Source organism: Tamandua tetradactyla, chromosome 7, assembly GCF_023851605.1.
Source record: "Tamandua tetradactyla isolate mTamTet1 chromosome 7, mTamTet1.pri, whole genome shotgun sequence".
In the NCBI taxonomy this organism is placed as follows: Eukaryota; Metazoa; Chordata; class Mammalia; order Pilosa; family Myrmecophagidae; genus Tamandua; species Tamandua tetradactyla.
The window spans coordinates 145,803,391-145,817,469 of record NC_135333.1 but is presented as its reverse complement, the minus strand read 5'-3'; the positions used below and the strand labels follow the sequence as shown (position 1 = coordinate 145,817,469).

Sequence of the window (14,079 nt, the reverse complement as noted above, 5' to 3'; positions counted from 1 at the left end):
TATCAGCAGATGCTTTTTACTTATTTACCACTCATTATACAAAACAATTAAAGCAGACTACAAAACTACAATTAAGTTTAAAATTTTTAAGTACATAAAAATCAGAAAGAAAGAGTAGCATAAAGAAATTCAGAAGAACATCAAGAAGGGTATTTTTGTAAGCCCTAGGATTCTTCAATTGCAAGGACAGCTTTAATAGTCCTGAAGGTAAGTATAAAAGGATGTTTAGGGCCAGGAAATGCTGCAGGGAAAAAGTACTGTGACCCAGTTCAAGTCAAAGAGACATGGGAGAAAAGTCTACTGGGAGAGTAGGAAAAGAAAAGGGACATACGGTAAACATAACGCTCTCTTTTTGCTTTTGGTCACTGTTGTGTTGGCATGGTTTTTTTAAAAACTTGCTATTGTGGAAATAATCATTCACTAAGAATCCATCAATAACCCTCAACAATTATCAACATAATCTTAACCAAATATTGAGTCCTTGGAAACATATAACACAAAAACAAATTTACATGAGCTTTGACTACGTTCGCAATTTTTAAATCAGAGAAGTCTCTAAAATGAGTGGGACATCCAGGGCGGGGGGCAGTGGGAAGGGGATGCAAAATAATGGAGAAATAGAAACAAACATTAGAACTTCTACCTGTATTTATGTCTTACCTAATTGAGAAAGAAAATAAGCTTTATGTTTTTGATAGAAAGACTGCTCCTCACAAGCACCGTATTACATGTGTGCATAAACACACACAACACACACATTGAGGTGTACAGATAACCAACCTAAGAGGAGATGTGAAGTTCCCACAATTCATAAGGGATGACAGTGGCATTTTCTCATTTCAGAAAACGGCATATATATGCCCAGTAAGTGAACTAGGCATATTACCTTTGTGGTGGTTTGAAGCTGTATGTACCCCAGAACATGTTCTTAAATTTAATCCATAGATGTGGGTGTAAACCCACTGTAAGTAGGACCTTTTGATGAGGCTACTTCAATTAAAGTGTGACCCACCTCATTCAGGATGGATCTTTTTAAAATTTTTCTTTTATTTTTAGGGAAAGGAGGGAAGAAAAACAGAAATCTAGAGAGAGACAGAGAAAGTGAGAAAGAAAAAGAGAAGAAAGAAGAGAGAAAGGAGGGAGAGAACAAGGAGGGAAGTAGGGAGGGCAAAAAGGATGAATCGCAATGCTATTCCTTGAATCCTTTATAAATGGAATGAAATTCAGACAAAGGGAAAGAAAGCCACATAAGCGAAAAGCTGAAATCAACAAAACCCAGAAGAGAAGGGAGACACAAACAGATGCCACCATGTGCCTCATCACGTGGCAGAGGAGCCAAGGATTGTGGGCAGCAGGTCTTCATGTATAAAGCACTGCCTTTATCATTTATTTGTTAGCAAATAAATCAAGATGCTATAGTATTTCTATTGTTATTGATGATGCCTTGATTTGGATATTTTCCTGGCCTCAAACTATAGACTAATAAATTTCCATTGTTTAATCCAACCCAGTTCATGGTCCCTGCTTTGAGCAGCGTAGGTCACTAAAACAACCCTGAATGGCAGAATCTACAACACATTTTCAATGAGAAGGTAAGTGTGCCAGTTTGAACCTGTGATGTACCCCAGAAAAGCCATGTCATTTAATCCTTAGTCAATATTGCAGGGTAGGAGTTTTAGATTATCATGGAGATGTGACGCATGCACTTGTAGGTGGTAATTTTTTAATGGGTTCCATAGAGATGTTTCTTCACCCATTCAAGGTGGGGTAGCTTACTAGAGATCTTTAAGAGGGAACCATTTTGGAAAAAGCTTCAGAGACAGGAGAGCCCATGCAGCCAGAGATCTTAGGAACTGAAGAAGGAAAACACCCCTGGGGTAGCTTCATGAAACAAGAAGCCTGGAGAAAAAGCTAGCAGCATCATCATGTTCACCATGTGCTTTTCCAAATGGGAGAGAAACCCTTAACATCATTGGCCTTCTTTCCCTGAATGTCTAAGATTGGACATTTCTATAGCTATACATTAATTTGGACATTTTCACAGCCTTCAAACTGTAAACATGCAATTTAATAAATTCCCCTTTTCAAAAGCCATTCCATGTTGGTATATCATATTAAGGCAGCTTACAAATTAGAACAGTAGCGACTATTTTAGTTTGTTAAAGCTGCCAGAATGCAAAATACCAGAGATGGATCAACTTTAATAAGGGGATTTATTTAGTTAAAAATTTATAGTTCTTCAGAGGAAAGGCAGCTAGCTTTCATCTGAGGTTTCTCTGTTACATGGGAAGGCACCTGGTGATGTCTGCTGGCCTTCTCTTCTGGCTTGTAGGTTCCAATGGCTTTCCCAGGGGCGATTCCTTTCTGCATCTTCAAATGTCTGGGCTGAGCTGGAAATTAAGTGCCAAGATAAAGTATGCTAAGCTGCTTGGGTTGTAATGTGCTGAGCTCTCTTCTGACCTTATTTTAAGTCTTCAGCTAATTAAATTAAAGGTCATTCATTGCGATGTTCCAAGAAATGATGAATATGCAACTAAGTGATGATATTGTGAATTACTGATTATGTATGTTGCTTTATTTTGTTTCTTTATTTTTTAATTAATAAATAAACTTTTTAAAAAAAAAGAATGAATGTTACTCAAGGACTTGCATCCTATTCTGGGGAGATTTAATGTGTTTCCGGTTATATGCAGGACAATTGAGTATTGTTAGGTGAGGGAAAAAATGTGTCTGTTATTGTTTTCTCTTTAAAAATTAGGTATGGTTTAAGGTGTTGAGTATAGCTGCCAAGTTGACAATGGGTAGACTGTCATGGTCAGTGTGCTGGTTTGAAAGGATGTATGGACCCTAGAAAAGCCATGTTTTAATCAAAACCCCATTCTGTAAAGGCAGAATAATCCCTATTCTATACTGTATGTTTGAAACTGTAATCAGATCATCTCCCTGAAGATGTGATTTAATCAAGAGTGGTTGTTAAACTGGATTAGGTGATGACATGTCTCCACCAATTTGGGTGGGTCTTGATAAGTTTCTGGAGTCCTATCAAAGAAAAAACATTTTGGGGAATGTAGGAGATTCGGAGAGAGCAGAGAATGCTGCAACACCACAAAGCAGAGAGTCCACAAGCTAGCGACCTTTGGAGATGAAGAAGGAAAATGCCTCCTGGGCAGCTTCATGAAACAGGAAGCCAGGAGAGAAAGCTAGCAGATGACACTATGTTCGCCATGTGCCCTTCCAGCTGAGAGAGAAGCCCTGACTGTGTTCACCATGTGCCTTCTCACTTAAGAGAGAAACACTGAGCTTCATCGGCCTTCTTGAACCAAGGTATCTTTCCCTGGATGGATGCCTTTGATTGGATATTTCTATAGACTTGTTTTAATTGGGACATTTTTTGGCCTTAGAACTGTAAACTAGCAACTTATTAAATTCCCCTCTTTAAAAGCCAAAAAAAAAAAAACAAACCAAACAAACAAAAAGAAGGTCATTCATTGCCAAGGCACTTCCCTTGGCGAATGCAGATGTAATCAGCCATAAATGAATTTCACATGCTAACAATTCAAATCCACCTAGGCACCATCACTTGGCCAAGATGACACCTGAACCTAACCATGACAGTGCCCATGAAAATCTTTTTAACCATACTGAGAATCATTGGTAGTTTTTCTCACACTTAAAAAATAAGTGCATATTTTTCCTGTAACAAAAAAAGGCAGGTGTTTTGAAATTTACTGACTTGTGTGTATGTGTGTGTGTATGTGTGTGTGATGCAAATGATTGTGAATAGTATGCTAACTACCATACATTCTTAAGTATATTCTTTAACCTGTCCCCCTTCAGGTAAAGAAAACATCTTAGCCACATGAGGAAGTAACTACTTTTATTTAAGAAAAGTTTACTGCTATAAAGAGAATACTTTTTAAAAAATTATGATTGGAAATATTTCCATCATTATACTATATAGTGTCTGAATACACCATGTAGAAAGATCTTCATATATGGATACAAAAAATTTTTTGAAACCATTTTCTAGCATGTGTGAACCCTTCTGTTGTAATTAGAAAACTGACAAACCTGATTGGTTTGCAAGATCTGATTATAATCAGGTAGGGAAGAATTTCTTAAACAAGATTTAAAAAACAGACCTTAAATTTTAAAAGACTGATAAATTTGCTTGTATTAAAATAAAAGCTTCTGAAGACGAAGACAACAAAAGCAAAAGAGTTGCAATACATTTAACCTATAAAGACTAGACAGCCAGAATATATAAAGAACTTCTACAAATTGATTATAAAAAGACAAAAGAACTCAAACGTAAAAGATTTAAATAGGCAATTCACAAAGGAAGAAACTCAAATGGCCAATAAACATTGAAAATATTCATAACACCCTTTGTAATCAGAGAGGTTAATCAAAATAGAGAGACAATTACAAAAGAATCAAACTGGCAAAAATTCTTTAGACAGCTAAAACTAAGATTTAGCAATGATGTAGTGAAAGAATTAATTTCCTTCTGGTAGAGTATAAGATGGCTGTATAAAGTGGCTACTTTGGAAATCAGGTTGGCAATAATTAGTAAAGTACAAATGAACCGACCAGAAAAGTCAGAAATGTCACTTCTAGGTGTCTACCCAACAGAAACGCTTGCTCACCTGCACTAGGAAACATATTATAAGGATATTCATGTTTGTAATAATGAAAAAGTAGAAACAACTTTAAATGTCCCTTAGTAAAGGATAATAGAATACTACAAAGCAGCTAAAAACAATAAATTGTGTCCTTATTTATAAACATTGAAAAATCTCAAAAGCAATATAGTTTAAAAACAAAATAAAACCGCAAAGTGATTTGTACAGTAGAATACCATTTATATAAAATTTAAATATACGTTAAAATAGCACATTTTGTTTACAGAGAAACATGTTTGCACAAATGTACAGGAATGTGCATGAGAAGGATTCACAATTTCTAGAGAGGTCCCCTATGGGGAGGAAGGGAAAAAGAGCATAACAGGGAGAAACTGAAGTGGTTATAACAAAATGCTCAATCTCCTTAAACTGACAGTTATTTTCTATATTTTTCCAAATGTTTGAAATGCTTCTAAATTTAAATAAATATTTTAAAGGCAGAAATTGTAGACAGCATACATAGATACTTATAAGAAATAAGGTAGAAGAGTACAAGAGGGATGAAGAAAGGTGTTTTTTTCTTTAAGAAGAAAGATACTAGAGCATCTTTATTTGTTAATGAGAAATGATGCATTAGAGTGGGAGATGCTAATGATGGAGGGAAAGGAGATATTAAAGCACAGTGTCCAAAGAAGAAATCTACTATGAGAAGGAAAAAAGAAAAAGATGATGGCTATAGAATTGGTGATGAAAAGGTAAAGTATTTAGAATCTAATACATGAAGTACTTAGTTGTAAGAGTAAGCAAGCACACAATATAACACTAGAGGAAACTGGATTAAGCTTAAAAAGCAACATAAGCAGTCAAAGAGAAATAGTCAAGACGGGCAATAGCACTGTTATATGTTCCCGATGTTCAGTGTGGGAAAAGTTAGTGAAAAATAAGGAATTATTTGATTTCTATATACCTGCTTAATAACTGTTAATAACAACACAGATATCCTACTAGAAATCAAAGACCATCTAGTGAAATGTAGCTTTTATAAACCTAATTTATAAACCAAACTACCTTTACATTACAAAGGACAAAAGTGAAATATAAGGCTTTAAAATATTTACAATTTACAAGCATAAATATTAAAGCATAACTATAATACTTCACTATTACTATTCCTTCAACTGAATACAGAGCAATGTAATTTGTTGCTAAATACAGCTGCCACGGTGTGCTTTCATCTTTAACTATACACAACACTGAACAATATAGGGTGACAGCAACAAAAAATGACAGAGTAAAGACCCCCAAAAGTTTACCCCTACATAAAAGCAATGACAAAAATGGCCAGAATCAACTTTTTGAGAATTGTGGAAATTAACCAAAGGTTTACAGCAACCTTGGGAGCATTACTACAAGAAAAACAGCTGAGTCTCGGTAAGACAGCAAGCTTCCTGGTATTTTAACTCCATTCCCCAGAACCCCAGTAGCCTTGAAATAGAACAGCTTTCATTCTTAGTACTGAAGGGAGCAGAATGGAAATAGAGCTCTTTCAAAGACTCATTCTCAAAGAGCAGTCATTATTTGACCTGTCTGATGGTTCCTTGGTAGAGTCCACTGGACAAGAGTAGTCTTTATCATACCTAATTTGAATTTGTTTAATACTAAAAGCTTCCCGTTGGTGGGGTGGTGGTGGTGGCATTTGTTAAATGTTTTAACATTGTGGCATGAGAAGATGACTAACGGTTGGGGCAAACAATACACTGTCCAAAAAGCTTAAAAGCAAAAGTTGAGGAATCAGATATCCAGAGACTTTGGAAACCTTGGACATGTTCTTGAGAATTTAGAAGGCCATATACATGTGTAGAGCTTTGCAAATACTCATGAAAGACCTAAGACTTCCCTAAGCTCTCAACTGTGATTGACCTTGAAGCTCGGTATAAGCAGAAAGTGAAGGCTAACGAAGAGCAGAAAACACCTTGACTGAATACTGAAGGCTTACCCCAACATGCATACAAAACTGTTCAGCGAAGACAGAGAATTACTGGCTCTATGTATTTAAAGAATTTTCAGACCAATCATTAGCTGACTACTAATCAGAGTAGAGACATCATTGGCTAAACAAGACAGAGATACAGACTTTACAGAATTAGTTCAGAAAAGTCACTCAGCAAATTCTGGAGATGGGGGAGATTCTGATTATGAGAGTGCCATATTATACTACTTGGAATGTTCAATTTTCAACAACACACAAAAAATTATGAGACATTTCAAAGCAACAAAAAAATATGATCCATACACAGGGTAAAAAAAAAAATATATATATATATATATATAGAAACTATCATTGAGGAATCCCAGATATTAGACTTGCTAGACCAGGCTTTAAATCAGCTATTTCAAAAATGTTCAGGGTTAAGGAAACTACGTCTAAAGGAACATATGATAATTATGTCTCACCTAATAGAGAATATCAATAAAGACACAGAAACTATTAAAAAAAATTAACCAGATATTCCGAAGTTGAAAGATACAATAAATGAAATGAAAAACTCACTCGGGCAAAATTACATATTTGAGCAGGCAGAAAAACCAGTGAACCTGAAGATAACACAACTGATACAAACTGTCTGAAGAATAAAAAGAAAAAAGAATGAAGAAAAATGTGCAGTGTCTCAGAAACATCATCAACCATACCAACACAGGCATAATGGGAGTCCAAAAAGGAGAAGAGAGAAAAGAGGGAGAAAAAGAAAAAATCTGAATAAATAATGGCATAAAGTTCCCAAATGTGATGGAAAACATTAATCAAGACATCCAAGAAGCTTGATGACCTCCAATTAAAATAAACTCAAAGGGCAGGCCATGGTGGCTCAGCAGGTAAGAATGCTTGCCTGCCATACCCGAGGACCCGGGTTCGTTTCCCGTGCCTGCCCATGCAAAAAATAAAATAAAATAAAATAAAATAAACTCAAAGACACCCACACACAGACACATCAAAATCAAACTGTCGGGCGGGCCGCGGTGGCTCAGCGGGCAAAGTGCTTGCCTGCTATGCCGGAGGACCTCGGTTCGATTCCCGGCCCCAGCCCATGTAACAAAAACGGAGAAACAGAATACAATAAAACAAGAAAATGTTTAAAAATGTTTCCCTTTCTTAAAAAAAAAAAAAAAAAATCAAACTGTCAAAAAACAAACACAAAGAGAGTATCTTGAGAGTAGCAAGGGAGAAGCAAATCCTTACATACAAGGAATTCTCAAAAGGCAGTAAAAGAGAAACTGAGGAATAAAAAGGACAAAAGAGTAGGGAATGTAGGAAGATGGAGTAGAAAGCTCCACGAATCAGTCCCTCTACCAGAACAACTATTAAATATGCAGGAACTCGATGAATCAACTATTTTGAAACTGCAGATTCTAGTTGAACATTGTATAGCATCCAGGGAAGACAGAGAGGAAGAGGCTGGCAAATTGAGGGAAATATCAGTGAATTTCACTCTCCATGCAGCAGCTACTGTCGCCCATTACTCAGCCTCATGGCAGGCAGCAGTGGGAAGCTTAACCCCAGCTCCTGGTACAGGTTACTGGTGCCAGGATGGGATTTAAAGACCTAGTCCTCCAAGATCCAGGGATATGCGGTCCAATCGCTGATCACTGCTCTTGATCACCTACTTCAGATCACTGGGGCCCAACTCTGAGGGCAGCCATTGTTCCAACTGTCCTAAAGCAAAAGTGGCAAAGAACTCTTAAGGACAGTACCCTTTTTGAAAGCTAAGGAAAACAATTAAAGTGCTGCATTTAGGTGGCAAGTGCCAATCAAAAAAACAGCTTCTCGGTAAAAGAAGCACCTAGCACCATTGCTGGTTTCTCTTTCATGCCCTCCCCATGTAGTGTGGACCTGATCAGTGGTCCCTTTGTACTTGGCCTCCTTCAGGCTGGAAAGACTGACTTTGTAAACTCCTTGCCAACTCCTCCCAGACCAGTCCCTGGAATTCACCCTACAGGCAAAAGCTGATTGGGCCAGATAAAACATTATAAGACACAATTGAGTCAGGTGGCCTGGTGTATAGGTTTACTCCTTTAAGTCCTACCTTAGAGGCCCCAGGAGAGGGAGAAGGTCTGTTTTCTATGGAGTTCCTAAAGCTAAAAGCAAACATTAACCCAGGCCAAGGCACAGGATCAGAAATGACAGGGTGGACCCTGTCCTTTGCAATGAGCTTTTATTAACATTCTTGAAAGGAGGGTTGAATGACGAAGGAGAGCACAGGCGAGCACAGGCCAACACAAAGCCAATTTACAAAGACTGTGAAAACGTTGTTGTTGTTTTTTTGTGGCATTGGTTTATTTGGTTTTGTTAGTTCCTGGCATGTAAGAAATTCTCTGCCATATAATTTGCTGCATACAAACCAAAAAAAACTAACAACCTGGGGACTAAATCCCAAAGCTAACATTTTAAAATACAAAAATATACAGTATGCAACAACAAATTACAAGACAAAGAAACAAGAAATTACAGCACATGCACAGAAAAAGGATTATAAAAACAGAAACACAAAGACAACCACACACGGACCTATTAGACAAAAACTTTTAAAAATGATCATCAGGCGGGCCGCGGTGGCTCAGCGGGCAAGAGTGCTTGCCTGCCGTGCCGGAGGACCCCGGTTCGATTCCCGGCCCCAGCCCATGTAACAAACAAACAAACAAACAAAATATAATAAAAAAACAAGAAAATGTTTAAAAAAAATGTTTCCCTTTCTTCCTCCCTTCCTTCCTTCTCTGTCTTTCCTTCCTTTCCTCCCTCTCTTTTAAAAAAAAAAAAAAAAAAAAATGATCACCAATATGCTCAAGAAGATAAAGGAAAAGGCAGCTAAAGAACTAAACAATATCAGGAAAACAATGAATGGACAGTATGAGGGTCTATGTAAAGAGATAGAAATCTTAAAAAAGATCCAAACAGAACTACTGAAGTTAAAGAACACAAGACGAAAAACTCCCAGGAGTTTCAACAACATACTGGACTTGGAAGAAAAAAGAATTAGTGAAGCTGAAGACAGGACAATTCAAATGAGTCAAGCTGAGGAGCAGAAATAAAAAAGAATAAGAAAAAGCAAAAACAGTCTAGGAGACGTGTGAGACACCATCAAGCATACCTATGTATGCACATAAAAGTCCCAGAAGAAAAATAAAGAGAGAAAGGGGCAGAAAAATATTCAAAGAAATAATGATGGAAAACTTCCCAAGCTTGGCAAAAGACATAAATATGCATATCCAAAAAACTCAACAAATTCCAAACAGGATAAACTTGAAGACAATACACTCGCAAACACAGTAGTCAAACTGTTGAACACAAAGAACAAGGAGAGTTCTGAAAATCTCAAAAGAAACAAAATGTGTTACGTACAGGGGAGGTCAGGTGCTGACTTATCATCAGAAACTATGGCAAGACTTTCTTTCAAAAATGCAGGATAGATTAAGACATTCCTAGATAAAGAAAAACTGAGGGAGTTTATCACCACTAGACCTGCCCCAAGAACAATGCTAAAGGGAGTTCTTCAAACTGAAAGCAAGGGACATCAGACAATCGATGAAAGAGGAATAAAGAAATAAAGACCTTCGATAAAGTAACCATATTAGTTAACTATAAATGTCAGTACTATTGTGCTGCATTTTTTGGCATGTAACTCCATATCTTACTTATTTCAGGTATTAAAATATAAATATATAAAAAGTAATGATAAATCAATGGTTTTGGACATGCAATATACAAAGACAATTTATAACCAGTACAAAACAGAGGTGGGAAGAAGGAAAGGTATAGGGACTATGGAAATGAAGTCAAGCTGGTATTAAACAAAAAATGATTGTTATATATTTAGGATATTAAATTTTGAGCCTTTGGTAACAAGGAAAATAAATGAAAAATACATCCAGAAAGAAATGAGAAGGGACTTAAAATGCAACAAAATAAAAAATCAAATAAACATGGGAAGTAGGCATTAACAGAAAAAACGAGAGGAAAAAAGGCACGAGACTTACAAAGAATAAATAGCAAAACAGCCACAGAAGGTCTTACATTATCAGCAGTGACTTTAAATATAAATGGATTAATCTCTCTACTCAAAAGGCAGAGGCTGGATAAAAAAAGCATGACCCAACCATATGAAGTTTATAAGAGACTCACCTTAAATTAAAAAACATAGTAGGTTTAAAGTAAAAGGATGGAAAAAATATATACCATGCAAGCAATAACCATAAGAGAGCTGGGCAGCTTTGTTATATCAGATAAAATAGATTTCAAGTTAAAAACTGCTACCAAGGACTAAGACAATCTCTATATACAGATAAAAGTGTCATTTCACCAAGCAAATGTAACAATTATAAATATATATGCACTTAAAAGCAGAGCACCAAAATATATTAAGCAAATATTGACAGATTTGAAGAAAAATTGAAAGTTCTACATTAATCTTAGAACACTTTAATATTAGCCCTTCAATAATGTATCAAACATCTAGACAGAAGATCAATAAGGAAATAGAAGAATTGAACAATACTCTAAGCCAGATGGAACCAGCTGATATATACAGAACACTTCACCCAACAGCAGATGAACAGACATTCTTTTCTAGTGCAGATGGATCATTCTCAAGGACAGATCATTTATTAGGTCACAATTCTCAAAATATTTAAAAATATTGATATCATACAATGAATCTTCTCCAACTACAATGGAATGAAGCTAGAAATCAATAACAGAGGGAGAAGGGAAAATTCACAAATATGGGGAAAGTAAACAACAAAGCAATCAATGTGTAAAAGAAGAAATCACAAGGGAAATTAGGAAATATCTTGAGGCTAATGAAAATGAAAACACAACATATCAAAACTTATGAGACACAGTAAAGGCAGTTCTCAGAAGGAAATGTATAGTTCTAAATGCTTACATTAAAAAAGAAGACCTCAAATAAGGGACTAACCTCAAAACTTGGAAGATCTAGAAAAAGAAGAACAAATTAAACCCAAAGTTAGCAGAAGGATGGAAATAAGAAATATCAGAGGGGAAGTAAGTGAAATACAGAATAAAAACAATAGAGAGAATAAAAAAAAGTCAAAGTTGATTCTTTGAAAGCATCAATGAAAATGACAAATCTTTAGCTAGACTGACAAAGAAAAAATGAGCAAGGACACAAATGACTAAAATCAGAAATGAAAAGGGGACATCATCACTGACCCCACAGAAATAAAAAGGATTGTAAGAGGATATTATAAACAACTGTACACAAATAAATTAGGCATCCTAGATAAAATGGACAAATTTCTAGGAACAAAGTACCTACAATGTTTTACAAAGAAACAGAAGATCTCAACAAACCAATAACTAGTAAAGAGATTGATTCAGGAATCAAAAACCTCCCAACAAAGACAAACTCAGGACCCGATGGCTTCCCAGAGGAATTTTATCAAATATTCCATGAAGAATAAATATCAATCCTGCTTAAACTCTTAAAAAAACTGAACATATTGAGGGAACACTTCCTAATTCATTCTATGAGGACAACATTAACCTCATAACAAAACAACATAAAGATAACACACAAAAAAACTACAGACCAATATATCTTCTAAATAAAGATACAAAAATTCTCAACAAAAAAACCAGCAAATGAAATCCAACAGCATATTAACATCAAATGGGATTTATCCCAGATATTCAAGGGTGGTTCAACATAAGAAAATGAACTAACAGATCACCTTAACAGAACAAAAGGAAAATACCACATGACTGTCTCAATGATACCGAAAAGGCATTTGATAAAATTCAGTACCCCTTCTTGATAAAAAAGACTGAGTAAACTAAGAATAGAAGAAAACTCCCTCAACAAGATACAGGGCATATATGAAAAACCCACAGATAATATCATACTTAACAGTGTAAAACTGAAAGCTTTCTCCCTATGATCAAGAACAAGACAAGGATACTCCTGTCTTCAACATTGTACTGGAAGTTCCAGCTAGAGCAGTTAGTGGTGGGGTAAAATATAAACACCCAAAATTCAGCAGTGTTTCTATATACTAGTAATGAACAATCAGAAGAAGAAATCAAGTAATATTTCATTTATAATAGCAATAAAAATAATCAAATATCTAGGAATAAACCAGGGATGTAGAGGACTTGTATACAGAAAACTACAAAATATTGCTAAAAGAAACCAAAGAAGACCTAAATAAATGGAAGGGCATTCCATGTTCATGAACTGGAAGACTACTGTTAAGATGTCATTTTTACCCAAAACAATTTACAGATTTAATTAAATTTCAATTAAAATCCAAACAACTTTCTTTCAGAAATGGGAAAATCAACCATCATGTTTATATGGAAGGGTAAGGGGCCTGGAATAGCCAAAAACATCCTGAAAAAGAAGAATGAAGTAGGAAGACTCACATTTCCTGATTTGAAAACTTATTACAAAGCCACAATAATCAAAAAAGCCTAGTATTGTCAACCCTCACATTGATGAGCAACTGAATTTTGACAAGGGTGGCAAGTCCATCAATTGGAAAACAAAAGCCTCTTCAACAAATAATACTGGAAAAACTGGATGTCCACATATAAAAGAATGAAGGTGGACCTCTACCTCATACCATTTACAAAAATCAACTTAAAGTAGATCAAAGATTTAATCATAAGAATAAGAATTGTAAAATTCCTAGAAGAAAACATACAGAAATACCTTCAAGTCCTTGCGTTAGGCAACCGTAACAAATACCTTGAGAAAACATTCTTTGAATTGGAGAATTTGTCAACCCTAGCCAAAAACCCTCAACTAGGGCAGGCCACAGTGGCTCAGCAGGCAAGAATGCCTGCCTGCCATGCCAGAGGACCCGGGTTCGATTTCCGGTGCCTGTCCATGTAAAAAAAAAAAAAAAAACCCTCTACTATTTCACAGAATGAATTATTTCCTTAACATTTAAGGCCTAAATGTAACTGGGGAAATTATTAAATTTATAACTCATGTGTTTTTTTAAAGAAACCAACCTATGTATCAATATTAGTTTTGTGTTTATAATTCCCACTGTAAATAATTAACAATTTTCCAAACAAGTAACATGTGGGGGAAGGAGGACAATGAATAAAATGAGTTAGATTTATAATGATACAAATTTTGGAGTTTTGCATTCTTGTTTCTATTGTTACTTTAACTGTGATAATATCAAGATTAAAGATGTTGTTCTATTAAAAATTGCACAGTTAGATAAAATAGCCTACTAAAAGCTAATAAATAAACCTAAAATGTAAACAGAATCAAATTTTTTATTGATACCACACAGCTCCCTATATTGTTGTACTCCAAGACCAGGAAATGTATGAGATAATCTTATAATCAAACTATTTAGATAAATGACTATCAACCTTTTGTGAGACTTTTATGAGGGTCATAGACCCATTTGAGAATGTAAC

The 14,079-nt window shown here is 35.5% G+C and overlaps 1 protein-coding gene across 2 annotated transcripts in view; it reads right to left on the bottom strand.

Moving 5' to 3' along the window:
• Positions 1 to 14,079, bottom strand: part of ZDHHC17 (zDHHC palmitoyltransferase 17) — a 185,686-nt gene that overhangs the window by 85,250 nt on the left and 86,357 nt on the right. The gene's annotated exons all lie outside the window — the stretch shown is intronic.